The following is a 14,099-nucleotide window of genomic DNA, read 5'->3' on the forward strand; positions in this document are numbered from 1 at the left end:
GGCACAAAATGGCCAATAAGTCCCAGTTCTCGTTATTTCATTTTTCTTAAGGGGAGCCCCTTCTGAAATTTATTTTTGCTTGGAGCCCAGTGAAGCTACCTTGGACAGTCCATGTCTTCAAACACCCTAGAAGCAGCAACAGTTCCCTGGGTCCAGCTCAGGAGCTGGGCCGGGCCTCCTGACCCTGGAAGTGACACGGTCACAAACACAGTTCCAGGGAAACTGGGAGGGGCCCTTTATGGGAACCTTAGACTCACTGACCCAACCAGCTGAAAAGGAGCCTTGGAAAAATCATCTGGCGGCCCTGCCCATTTTTCAGAGGATTAATCAAGACAAATCCCCTGGAATTTTCCTTAACTGGATGTCACCTCCTGTTTTCAATGTGAGGAATACAGATGGAGAGCTGACAGCCAGTGGAGTCTTGAGCCACATCGCCCGGGTTCTCGGGGTCAGGCTTTCCTTCCCCAGGGTGGGAGAACTGAGAAGCAGCTCGGTTAGGAATGTGGTCTCCCAGAAACCAGCAGCCTGGGGCTCCGAGCCTGGCTTTGAGATTTTTTAACGGCCTTCAGTAGAGCTTTATTTTTTTTAAGATTTTATTTATTTATTTGACAGAGATAGAAAGAGCACACAAGTAGGCAGGACCCTGGGATCATGACCTGAGCCGAAGGCAGACACTTAACTGAGCCCCTCAGGCGCCCCTCAACAGAGCTTTTGATTGCTCTCAGGGTAGCAGTTCTTTTAAAAGAAATGTTGAGCCAAGCTTGGCTTTGAAACTACCTTTCCCAGACATATGTACATGGGTGTAGGCATACATAATTTCAGGAACATTTCCATGCATGTTCCATGTGCTACGGAGACTCAGGAAAGATACTGGAATCCATGCAGATTTTCACATAAGGAGGGTAATGTCCTACTTAGTCTTTTGAAAATTTTACAAAGTACAAAAGAAACAAAAGCTCATGATGCTCGTCTCTGGCACACGGGGCGCTCAGTAAGTATTTGTGGGATGACTGAATGGCTTGGCTCTGGGACCTGACACATATGACTTGCTTCTATTGGGCCCCATTTCCTCTCTACGGATGGGAATAATCACACCCGCTCTGTGGGATGGTGCTGAAGGCTGAGGTGAAATGTTGTGTCAAGGAAAGGCCTGCTGTGAATATAAGACACTGGGCATGGAGGGGAGGCCAACCTTGGTGTCCAGCTATGCCTATCAGAAACCAGCAGGCAATCTGAGGTGAACTTCCTAAGGAACTATACCACCACCCTCCACTCTTATCTCCCCTAGAAGGTACATCCTCCCTGTAGTCAGGTGGCCTTATCAGTGTCCCCACATGGCAGGCTCAGCCACCTTTGTGCTCTGGTTCAGACCAGGCTCCTCTGAAATGAGTTTCCAGGCCTGCCACCTGCTTAGCACAGTTGGCTCTCCCCTTCAAGTTCTTCAGTTTCAGCTTTCCAAGAAGCCTCCAAATCACACTCCAGGGCCACCTCTCTCTTCTGTCCTCTCCCGTGCTCACCACTTATAGGGAGCTATAAGACAGTGGGCAACTTTCCTGGATGCTCCCCTAACAGAAGGCAGATGCCAACATGGCCACCATGTCGACTGTCCAAGTGCTCATCTTAAAAGCCATGAGGAAAGAGTTTTTTCTTATTTTTGCTTTTCTTTGTTGTAATTCAAGAAACATATCCTTATGTATCAAGAGCCCAAAACCTGGAAGCCTGGGGCATAGAGTTTATGTCATCATAACTGGGTGTACACACTGGAACCAGCACATAACACAAGAAGTATGAGGGAATATGACTGGGTTTGGGGCTGGAGTGGAAGTGGGGTGGAAGGGACCCAAGACAAGGCGGCATCTGTGTCTGGGTTTCTAGGCAACCTCTGTGCTGAAGGCCCATCTCCAACATGTAGGCTGTGGGCTGGGAGCAAGGGGGTTTGGGGGAAGGAGGTGGGATGCCTAGGAAGATGGCCTGAGGGAGGTCTCAGGGTTCCAGGAGGCTTGGTGAGCTGCAGGAGGCCTCAGAAAAGTTCCTTGGCTCCCCCAGCCTCCCCCAGAAAGCATGTCCCTCATGAGATCCGGGACAAAGCCAACAGGCAACATGGGGCAGCTCCCAGTGAGAAGGGCCAGGCAGAGAATCTTGGACCAGTCTTAATACTTGAGGAGACATGTAAGACTGAGCGAGCCTGAGTTTTCTTGAACTGGAAAGATGGCATTTTTCCGCCATTCATACAAGAAAGTTCCATTTGGCTATAATTGTGACTCAATGTTCCACCTGCCATCCAGCAGCTACCCGCCTCCCCTGGGTAGCCAACCATCCCAGTTTGCCCTGGGCTGACCCGGGATTAACACGGAGGCCCAAGAATTCAGTCCCAGTGCTAATGGAGCCTCTTCTCAGGATGTCCCAGGTTGAGTGAGGAGCAGAGACTGTGTCCATATTCACAATATGTTCACTCAACCAGCAAAGCTGAGTGCAGCTGTCCCCACACTGAAGTCTGATGGGGGAGGACCATTCTTAAATAATGAAAATAAAGCGTGATGAGGGGAAATATAAATTAACACAATGAGATAGCCCTGCACACCAACCAGCATGGCTCAGATTGAAAAGATTGACAACAACGATGTTGACATGGGTGCGGTGCTCCAGGAACCCTATACGTGCTGGGTGTGTGACGCCACCAATTCAGAGGAAAGTGATACTTCTTTAAATAAAACTATATATACGCCTACTCTTTAACCCAATGAGTCTGATCCTAGATATTTTCCCAAGAGAAATAAACACATATGTCCACAAAAGACCTATACTTTATAGCAAACTTAGTCATAACAGCCAAAAAGTTGGGAAAGATGGCAAAAGAAATGGTGGCATATTTGTACAATAGAAGAACACTCTTGGAATACACACACACACACACACACACACACACACACACACACACACGAATTCCCCACAACCTTCCACTGAGTGAAAGAAGCTCAACACAAAAACCACAAACTCCCTGCCCTGTATATAAAAAACACCAGGAAAGACAAAACTCACCTGTAATGACAGAAATGAGATCAGTGGTTTCCTGGGGCTGGGGTGGGCAGCAGTGACCAGGCAGGGGCACAAGGGAACCTTTCAGGGTGCCAGAAATACCCTGTATCTTGCCTGTGGTGATTATTACACAGGTTTATACGCTTGTCAAAACTTACCAAGCTGCATCCTGAAAATGGGTGCCTTTTCCTGCTTGTGAATGATTCCTTAAAAAGGTTGATTTTTTTAAAAATCAGAACCAGAGAATGTAATAGGATGCAATAAGGTGCTGTAACAAGCAGAAACACAGAACACTGAGGGGGTGAAGGAAGCCTTGGCCATGGGACTGGGGCAGAAAAGTCAAAGGAACAGAGCAAATGGAAAAGAGAAGGAAACGTACCCCCTGCAGAGACCGCCCATCCGCGCAAGGAAGAACACAAGCCCTGCGCTGCAGGAATGGCACAGAAGGGGTGGGTGGAGGCCACTGTATGGAAAAGAAGAATCAAAAGTTAGGTCAGGGAGAGTTTGCAAAAGGCCCTCTGGACTCTACCTTTGGGCTAGTGTTGCTCAATCATGATGTCCTGATTCATGGAGAGAGCCGCTGGGTGGCGTGGGGCAAGTACTACTAATTAGGACTCCATCAAGGGGATCCCTGCAATGTAGACCCCTCATGTGCAGGCTGCTGTATTTTCTTAAGGGAGGGAGGAGGAGGGCATTCCCTCTGAGTGGGACCTTCCCTGTGCTGCAGAGTGACAGTCAAGGGCCACTTCTGTTGGTAATGGTTGGGAAGATTTCTGGGCTTCAGAAGGATGCTCCAGCTAGAATCAGGGGAGGATTGGAGTGAGGTGAAACTAGAAGGGAGGCCAGTTACCTGGCTGGGTTTGGGTTAAGGCGGTGGAGACACAGGAAAGAACATAAATCTGCTTTGGTAGCAGATGCAGCAGATTTTGGAAGGTTAAGAGCACTTGGGTGGGGGTCATCTGGTGGCTTAGTTCAGCATCTGATTCTTGATCTCAGCTCAGGTCGTGATCTCGTGGTTTGAGTTTGGGCCCCACGTTGGGTTCCATGCTGGGCATGGAGCCTACTAAAAACAGCAACAACAACAAAAACACTAGGAAGTTGGGTAAACTATGAAATGTTGCCTTGGTATGTAGGCCGACCATCATTCAGGGCAAGATCGAGAAGAAGGGGGACAGTTGGGGAGCGAGTGGTCTTGTGTCCAGTGGCCCATGTTTATGATCTTCTCTGCTCTTTACCAAAAGTCAGAATAAAACCATCCTCAATGCTCTCTGCAGGGCACATTAGCTCCACATCAGGCTTCCTGGAAGCATAACCTCTCCCCAGGTGAACCCCACTGACCTACTTCAGACCCGAGACAAGAGACCCGCCCAGCTGAGAGGGGTGCCCGCAGGCTCTCACTCGCCAACAATCCCATCAGCTGCTCTCTCTGCATACTTGGGTGGCCCTAAGTAACTCCATTCACTCTGGGCCTTGCAGACCTAGCCTAATGCCACTTCCATACAAAGTCCCACCCCCAGTGACAGTCAATGGGTTCTAACAGAAACAAGCTATTCTGCAGGATACAACGACATAAGGCTCTTGCTTCAAGGGTTTTGTATCAAGAAAACCCGGCGTACTGGGGAATTTATGTAATCAGATCCTCCCGGTGCAGAGTTTTCTGGCAGCAAGTTCGGAGTCCAAACAATTTTACCCCTGTCTCTACATCATTCTCAGCCAACCCTCCTTATGGGGAGGTTAAGAACAGACATGAAATTCTGAGGCACTGATCATGTATGACTTTAGCAGTGTATTTTTAATAAATTTAGAAAACAATAGAAGCACACGGTTCAAAATCACAGTCTAGGGAAGTCTAAAGCGAGTGTGTTGTTTGTCCTGGGGGAATGAATGCGCAACCGAGAGTCTGGTAAACAATTCCCCTGGGGAGATGGGTTTGGTGGGAGGAAGGAGCTACTTGGTAGGGTTGCCACTCTAAGGCCTGGAAGCTAGGCTGGCGGTATGTCTGTCAGACAGGGTCAGACAGGTGCCATGACTCAGAAGTTACTCCGCTTCTCAGAAAGAAGCAGTTCTTCGTCCGTTTGACTCAGCCTTCCATGCCGAGCTGCCACACTGAGAGCTCCTCACCCCACTGTCCTCAGGGGCCCTCCTCCACCCGCGCTCAGGCCCTGCCCCGCTGGCCAGGACACCCCTGACTCGCTGCTGTTGCTGTGTGTGTCCACAGCTTGTCAGCACCCTCCTGCCCGGCCAGATTCCCTCTTGGGTGATGTTTATGTTTCCTGTGACTGGATCAGAAGCAGCCGGAATTGGTCAGGGTGGGCCCCACAGCACCCCCCGGGATGACATCTCCGCCATGGAGGGCAGTATCAGCAGCAGGCCTGGGATTTGGGCTGCCATTACAGAAAGAAAGGACACTTCCAACTTTCTGAGCTTACAGTTTTATTTGTTGAAAAATAATAATTGGGCCTCGAGAGTCAGGAAAAAAGGAGGAAATAACATTTCTTAGATATTCAGGGATCAGTTACATACCAGCCAATTATTTTTTTAAATGTGATTACTGGCTTCCTGGACCAGATAGACTTGCGACCCAGCACTTCTCCAGGCAGTGGGAATGATGGAATCAGGAAGCAGGGTGCTAGTCCAGGCTGGAGCTGCCACTTTCTGGGAACCTTGGGCAAACTACTTGGCCTTTTTGTGCCTCAGTATCCCCACATGTAAGAGGCATGGTGAATAGTGATGGTACCTAAGGCACAAGGCTCCTGCAAAGGCCATCTGCTCGTGCATGCATGAGCACCTAGCGTGTTCAGTCACAGTTCTGGAGGGATTGTGCTGTCTCAGGCAATAAAACAGACACAGATTCCAGTCCATATGGAGAAGGAAGGGGCAAGTGGTTGATGGGGTGAGACAGAGACTTGGGAGAGACAAACAGGTGCCCAAGGCCCAAAACTGGTGATGACATGCACACTGAGGGCACTTGTAAGGCCCCGAGAGTGAGTGCCTCCTTAAACTGTATTCCCTGGTACCAGGAACTAGGTGGGGGTGCAGGGAAGGGTTGATCAAGCCAGGCAAAGTGTCTTGTAAAGCCCCTAATAAATATTGGCTGCTCTTAAGAGGAGCAGAAAAGCTCTGAAATAAAACTAGAAATTCTTGAAAGAGTCAAGAGGATCGGGTTATTTAGTGTTGGAGCAAATAACTGCACACACCTCGAAGCATGGGTCCCCAGCTCTAGCTGCATTTGAGAGAGGCCAAGGGTGTAGTACATTCGGGGGGAGTGGGAGGAAGAAGGCATAGATGTAGGCACATCAAAACAAAAGCATTCATGCTGAAGCACAAGCAACCCGAGATCCTGATGTAATTGATTGGGGAGAGTCGGGGGGCCGGCATCAGGCTTTCAAAACTCCCCCCAGGGTCTCCAGTGCACAGTCAGGATTGAGAACTACTACCCCAGGTGGAATGATGTCTGAGTCATAGTTCAGTCACCTAGTGGGAGCACACTGCATGCCAATCACCTTGTTAGAGTCTTTACGAGAATCTTCTCATTTCTCCCTCAGCTGATTCTACCAGGTCAGTCAGAGTATCATCCCATTTCACAGATAAGGAAACAGAAACTTCAAGGTTTTATGTAAATTTCTCAAAGTCATGCAGTTCACCACCTTACGCTGCCTTTCAGTCACAGCCCTGACGATAACTAATGTTTTTAATGAGTCTACTACGTTTTCGGGGAAAGAGTAAATGTGCGCAAGGAGCTCTGCTTAAGAACCCAAAACATGGTGTCATTTATCTTACAAAGATGACCGTGCAAAATAGTTACAAGTTTCCAAAGTTGGGTATTCACAGCAGTGAGCTCTGGTTCCTGGAAAAGCCACTTAAGAGCACGTTCCTGGATGGTGCCCAGTGAGTGAGATGTGTCTGCTCTGTGAGGGTAAGTCAGGGGCAGATAAGAGGCAAGGGGTCTTGTCAACTCTGACGCACCAGAAATGGAGCACGGTGCCACTTAAAAACAGCGGTCTCCTCCCTGAACCACAGGGTGAAGTTGAAGAGGAAACCTAAGTTTCCGGAGGGGAATTAGCCAAGTCACAAAGGAACCACTAAGTCTGGGAGGCCACACAGGAAAGAAAATCCCAGACAGATAGAAGCTTCTGGCCACAGTGTCCCGATGCAGGACCATGATAATAAAAAAGAAGCATTGGCAGCCACCCCAGAGTGGGCTCACTAGGAGAGACATTAGGCAGCTGCCCTGTGGTTCTGGGGCAAGGGTGGGCCCTAGAGAAGCTGAGGCTGGAGTATCAACACATGGGCAACATGGCTGGGTATGAACTCTGTGGTTTCTTCTCTTCTCCTGCCAAACCATCGCTGCAAAATCCCAGTCTGCCTCTTACTAGCTGTGTGATCTTGTGCAAGTTACTTAACCTTTCTGAGCCACAATAAGTGATAGCTAATACTACTGTTTACTGTCATTAAAAGTGGATGAGAGGGTGCCTGGGTGGCTCAGTGGGTTAAAGCCTCTGCCTTTGGCTCAGGTCATGATCCCAGGGTCCTGGGATCAAGCCCGCATCAGGCTCTCTGCTGAGCGGAGAGTTTGCTTCCCCCTCTCTCTCTCTCTGCCTGCCTCTCTGCCTACTTGTGATCTCTGTCAAATAAAAAAAAAAAAAGTGGATGAGTATTGAGGTACCTGAGTGACTTTCTCCGTTAAGCATCCAACTCTTACTTTTGGCTTGGGTCATGATCTCAGTGTCGTGGGATCGAGCCCCATGCCGGGCTCTGCACTGAGTGGGGAGTCTGCTTCTCTCCCTCTCCCTCTTTCTCTGTCCCTCCCCCTGCTCACTCTCTCTCTCAAATAAATAAAATCTTTTTTAAAATTAATTAATTTTTTAAAAAGTGGATGAGTTTTAATAGAATTATGTTATGCACAGCCCATGATCTTAGAGCACTGTGTTGGGCAAACTTTTCCTGTAAAATACCAGATAGTAAATACTTCAGACATTGTGGGCCAAGAAGCAAATATCTATTTGTCCTGGGTGGGAAGCCCATTCTGGGCCCAGGTGCATCTGTTGGAGACAGTCTCAGGAAGAAGAGCGCCCTGAAGGCCAGATCAGTGTGATGGGGGAGTTGAAGGCGATTGAGCCCCCCTGTCAATTCTCTTTGCCAAATGACCCCCAGACCCTCTCCTCCTGGAGAGCCTGTCTGCCCTCAGGAGGCTAGAAGTGAGGTTACTGAGACTCTAGCTCCCAGATTGGGAGCCCAAAGCATAGTGCCCAGCAGGTGCTGGGAACAGAGTGGGGAACAGCAGAGAGGAGGGACACACCAACCTGGGTTTGTGGTGCTCAGCCAGTACCTCTGGGCCATACAAAACAGGTGATAGGTGGCACTTGGCCTGGGGGTTGCAGTTTGTTAACCCTTGATGCAGCAGGAGAAGCTTAAAGGTAACCCAGTGTGAGTTTGGGAGAATGACCAGTGAGCACACCCTCACCAACATTCTCCAGAGCAGGACCCCATCAACGGGTTACAGAAACACTTCCATGGGTCACTACTGATGTAAGAAAGAGAATGGAGTATATCTCGGTTTTCAATTGCAGCCATGTATATGGATGTATGTTCTGAATGCAATGTCAAATGGGTCTCTTACTGAGGACTGCACTTTAGGCATCCTTTTTAGCTTCTGTATACCTCAAAAGAGGTTCTCTCCTCTATTCATCAAATATGTATGGAACATTTACTATGAAATCTCAGTGACAAGCTTTTTGAGGAAAAAGGTCAAATCATAACCTCCTGCTTTCCCTGAAACCTACCATCTTGCCTGGCAGGTAGGAAGCAAAGAGAGGAAAGGAATCTGCCTGCATGTGAGGCCAATGTCTACTCCTTGGAGGCCTCTGGTGAGGGGCAGGTCTTTGCTAGCAACCCCCCACCACAGATCTCATAGGCTCTTACAACTAGAACTTCATACAGGGCCTCCATCCAGTCCAGTGGTTCTCAGACTGTGTTCAGAGGAACCTCAAGGTTCCTTGATTTGCCTTGAGGGTGTCCGGGGCACAGGCTCCTGCCTTCCCTTCCTGACTGCAAGGGAGTGGCTTCACATTTTCTTTCCGTATTTTGAGGTGACCTGCACATTTCTTCTGACCAAAGTGCTCCAGTTCCTGAACATTAAACACCAGCCTCCTCAGAGATGCACACTCATGTGTACCCGAAGCCAAGAACCACCTCCCACCAATCTTCCAGTAATTGCTCTGTGACCCTCAGGGGAGGGAAGGCCTTGTGCTCACACTAAACAAACTTCAAAGAGCTGTTTGAAAGGGAAAACTGATCACAGGTTCTTGAAAAGAGGTCAAAGGACATTTGATTACAGGGGGAGTGATTATTTATTCAGAGTGTGACATGGAAGCTCTGTGGGAGGTTATGAGCCCTGTTCAAGCAAATAAAATTGCAAGGTCTTTTTGGTCAGGTGAGTTTTCAAATTTTAGAATGTGTAGTATCAAGTTCTGTTGACTATCGGAGGTCTGGTTTCCTCAGGAGGATATGAAAATAAGTCATCCCAAACGTACAACTGAAGCTGTCTGCCACCATGTCTGAGCTTGTGAGACCCAGAGAAAGAGTCAGGTTTCTAACTGGACCCCAACTAGCATGTGATGTTAGACAAATGGCTCAAGTGACCCTCAACTTCTCCACCTACAAACCCAGTGCAAGCCCATCTCTCTGCCTCTCCAAGTAAGACGACACAGACAGAACAATTTCAGGTCTTTTGATACTTAAGGTGTCATGTTATTCATTTTCCCCCAGTCATTTGTTTCCGGGTCTTGAAGGAAAATCTCACAAAAAGGGGAATTTTAATTAATACCAATTCACTGAGCTCTCAGCATATCCTGAGAATATGGTGACTTTTTCCAGTTCTCGAGGAGATTTCCCAGGAAGGGAGGTGTCCCTAGTGATTCCACAGCCTCATCTCAAGAGAGGAAAAAGAATCACTTTCTTTTTTTTTTTTTAAGACTTTTCTTTCTTTTTTTTTTTTTTTTTTTTGACAGACAGAGATCTCAAGTTGGCAGAGAGGCAGGCAGAGAGAGAGGAGGAAGCAGGCTCCCTGCTAAGCAGAGAGCCCGATGCGGGGCTCCAACCCAGGACCCTGAGATCATGACCTGAGCCAAAGGCAGAGACTTTAACCCACTGAGCCACCCAGGCACCCCAAGAATCACTTTCTACAACAGCCATTGTGTTGGACAAACCATTCGCCGAAACAGCATGATGTTGAGCACAAGTCAAATAATGTACATGATCACCAAGTTTCATTTGAATGCACCAGCCCTGGATTTTGACCAATGAGAGACACACTGCAAGGCTTTGCGATTTGTCAAGAATACATCCCAAGCTTTACATTTCGACCTAATTTTCTATCTTGGGCTCTGGGTGCAATTAATCGTAGGCACTAAAAATCTCAGGAAAGGAGAAAGCTCTCTGGAAATCCTGAGAGAGAAGGGATAGGACCAGATTCAGGGACTGCCTGAGTTTACGATGGCTACCACACATGTCCGTACCCACCTGTGACTGTAGTGCAGTGCTGTAGCCCCAGAAAAATCAAGCACAGGACGGAATGCAATCACCAAACAATTTACCTAGGAGATAGCCTTACAAAACAAACCAGAAGAATATTCTTCTATGTTTAGAAATGAGGAAACGGTGATACAAAGACAGAAGCATGCCACATGAGTTGTAGAATGAATGAGGACGTGTCACCCAGGCCTCATCAATCAGATGATACCATGCCCATGGCCACAGTGAGCAGTCCACGGAGAATCATAGGACATAGCTGAACAGAAATATCTGAGAAGATTATCATTTCTCAGGGGGGTTGTTGTGCAAGTATAAAGGTTGAGCTACCAGTGGCTAATATGCCCACCATATGGAGAGAATCATTAAAGAGACAAAGATAAGGCTCCCTGATGGCCCCTGGATTCAACCATATCTGCAGCTGTGTTGTCCCCAGGTTTTACTTAACTTTACTGTCTTTTAATCCAGTAGATTCTCTCTCTCTCTCTCCCTCTCTTCCCCTCCCTCCCGCACATGTTACCTTGAGATGGGTTGTCACTTACAAATAAAAAAAATTTACTAATATAAGTGCTTAGTTATAAGGAGTGAGATTATATGCAAAATTTTATATTTTTAGTCATCTTTATATTTTTTACCATAATTCAAAAAAAAAGTGTCCTAGGTAAAAAACATATAAATTAGAACTCTTGAAAATATTATCTTCATAAATATGTCAATGAGAGAAGTTGCCTGCTCATTTAATACAAACATGAAGTTAATCCTTGGTTAACCAGAGTAAAAATGGGGACTTTCCAAACTGGGATGTATAAGAGGATTTTGCTGCTCTGAATGCCATCCAAGGGAAATACTTCTAAAACACAGAATGCTCGATGAACCCACTTCAGTCTTTCAATCCAAGAGAAAAACGTTTATAGCTGTGAAGTTATAAAAACACTTCCAAGAATCTAAAGTCAAGTGTTTTCTGGAAGATCAATTTGCTGCTTTGCACTCACTAAGATGTGTTATTAATAAAATGCCTGTTAAACCATGGCTCTGAGCTCTGGTCTGCTATTGCTCATGGCCAGGATTCTTATGCCAACCTCGTTCACTCCAGAGTCTGTGAGTTGCTCTCACCATCACAGTGTGAACAATGCCATGAGGCAGCCACGCCATAAGCACAGTCCAAACTCTGGCCTGGCCAGAGACAAATTCTGCTAGAGAAACCCCTGAGAGCAAAGGTAACGATTCGGTGCCCAAGATCAGAGAGCTGTTTAGGGAAGGAGCTGGAATCCCAGACCCTAGTGGGGGTGTCCCCAGCCCCTTTCACTCTGGGTCTCATTTGGAAATGATGAAGAAAATCCATGTGGCAAGTGTTTCAGTCCCAAACCATTGCCATCCTCACCTCTGCATGTCAGAATAGAACCAAGGCCACGTGATTATCCTCCACAGTACTGTGACACTTGGGCCCCTGGGATGACAATTTACCCATGACAATGGTCCCCAAGACTGTAAGTCAAGGAATGTTGGTTCTGCAAGGAACTCCTGGGTCACTTGGGGATGCTTTTTCTACATAGGGGAAAACAGAGGCCCAGAGAGAGGAAATGATGTGTCTAAGGTCACATGGGCACACCTGGTGACAGAGCTCAGACCCAAACCTGGATCTCACTCACCTGCCAGAGCACTCTGCCTCAAGAGATTTCCCATCTTCCCACATGCTTGCCTTCCACTGGTGCCCAGTGCCAGACCTCCAGCTCACAGTTAATCCTGTAAGGTGACAGGTGTGCAGACTCGCTCAGTTTTGCCTGACCCCAGCTCCCCCAAACTCTAGAGACATCCACTATACCTGTAAAAGAGGGATTTTTTTTTCATTTTCCTTTTGTTTGAAAAATTGGTTTTAATGTTTTGATAAGCAATTCTAAAGCAGAATTTTGAAAATGTTCAAAAGTCATTTTGAAAACAGAGCTTGAATTATTTCATTTTGATTCATTTGTGTGTATGTGTATAGATATAGACATATATAGACAGACTCAGATACACACACACACATGCATATATACATTTCCATATACAGAAATACATATGGAGAAGGGAAGGAAGAGACAGGCAGAAGAGATCATATCCCATAAAACAGTAGCCGAAACTCTCCACCCCCAGCCCTTATCAAGCCTTTAGCATGGCTCACATCCCTGTCTTTGACTCATACTGAAGCTGGGGTTCCCTTTGCTCAGCGAGGCCTCCAGAAGCACCTACAGAAGTAAGCACTCATGGTAGCTCGCAGCAGCTGGGCCCAAAACAGCCAGACTCCCAGAATTCCTTTCTGGTGGTCTGCCCACTAGCTGTACTCTTTCACATGATTCCAAGTTACTAATACTGGAGAGAGGCAATCAAGAAAGAAAAGCAGGGATTGCATCGTGGTTTTGGGTGCAAAGTTACAGAGGTTGGGACGGGCAGATCCAAGTGGCAGAAGTGACTCATCACTGTAGGACCAGAAGGTGAGCACCCTGCAAAATGGCTACCCTTGAGGAGCCTTGGGAGAAAGAACAAATGAACCTTTGACAGCGAGGGGGTCAGGAGGTCTGAGGTGGGGGAAGGGAGAGGAACAGTCCCAAAGTGGCTTGGGGTTGCATGTGAGATTCAAGCCCTCAAGGGGACAGGAATGATTCTTTACCCCACTCTCCAGAATAGAAGATTTTCACCAAGCCCCTAAGTCAAACCAGCTGCTTGTGGACAGCAGAGTATTGACTTAGACTCTGTAAGGCGGGCAGAGGATGTGCTCCAGCGAAGAGGGTTTGCCTGGATGATTGACTAGAGCAAGCAGCCAAAAAATGTTAAGTTTCCTTGTCTCCATCCTATGCGGCTGGGTACCCAACTGCCTTTTAGGTTCACACCAGGTTCTCTGATTGGAAAGCCTGAAAAGGGTCATGGGGAGTTATGTGCTGTCAAAGATGGGATGCACAGGGTCCCCCAGTAGTAGGGGAACCTGCAGCCTGTTCTGATAAAGCCATCCCTTCCCTTTCCCTGTGTGCCTACTGCAAACATGGAATTAGGTGCATTAATTAAGTAGTTCATTTGTTTTCCGCTTGAAAGAGTTCTCTTCAGGTAATTAGAATATCTTAAAAAACTGTTTTGGAGCTTGACATAAAGATGGACTTGGGTGCTAGACGGGGGAGGCCTAGAAAACTCTCCTTCTACTGGCAGAAAAGGAGCAAGGTCAGTGTTCAAACGTTCCCACATCTTCACAGGGTTCAAACTGGGGAAGAAACTAATGATTCTGGACCAGCAAGTCACCACCACCACACACACACACACACACACACACACACACACACTCCCCAAACCATCCCCTCAAGAGGAGAAGACTATACAATTGACCTGTCAATTCTTGGTGAATTCTTAAGAGTCCACATCCAAGCAGACCTTCATGATCACCGCAGGGTTGGAGACCTTGATGAATGACCAATCTGAATGGCCCCACAGGATTATTTCCTCCTACAGCAGCTGATCTGGGAGCTAACTCCATAGGTCTGAGCTAGCTAACCAGAAGAAAAAGCCGC

This window comes from Enhydra lutris, unplaced genomic scaffold, assembly GCF_002288905.1.
Source record: "Enhydra lutris kenyoni isolate GAN:26980312 unplaced genomic scaffold, ASM228890v2 scaffoldscaffold44, whole genome shotgun sequence".
NCBI lineage: Eukaryota > Metazoa > Chordata > Mammalia > Carnivora > Mustelidae > Enhydra > Enhydra lutris.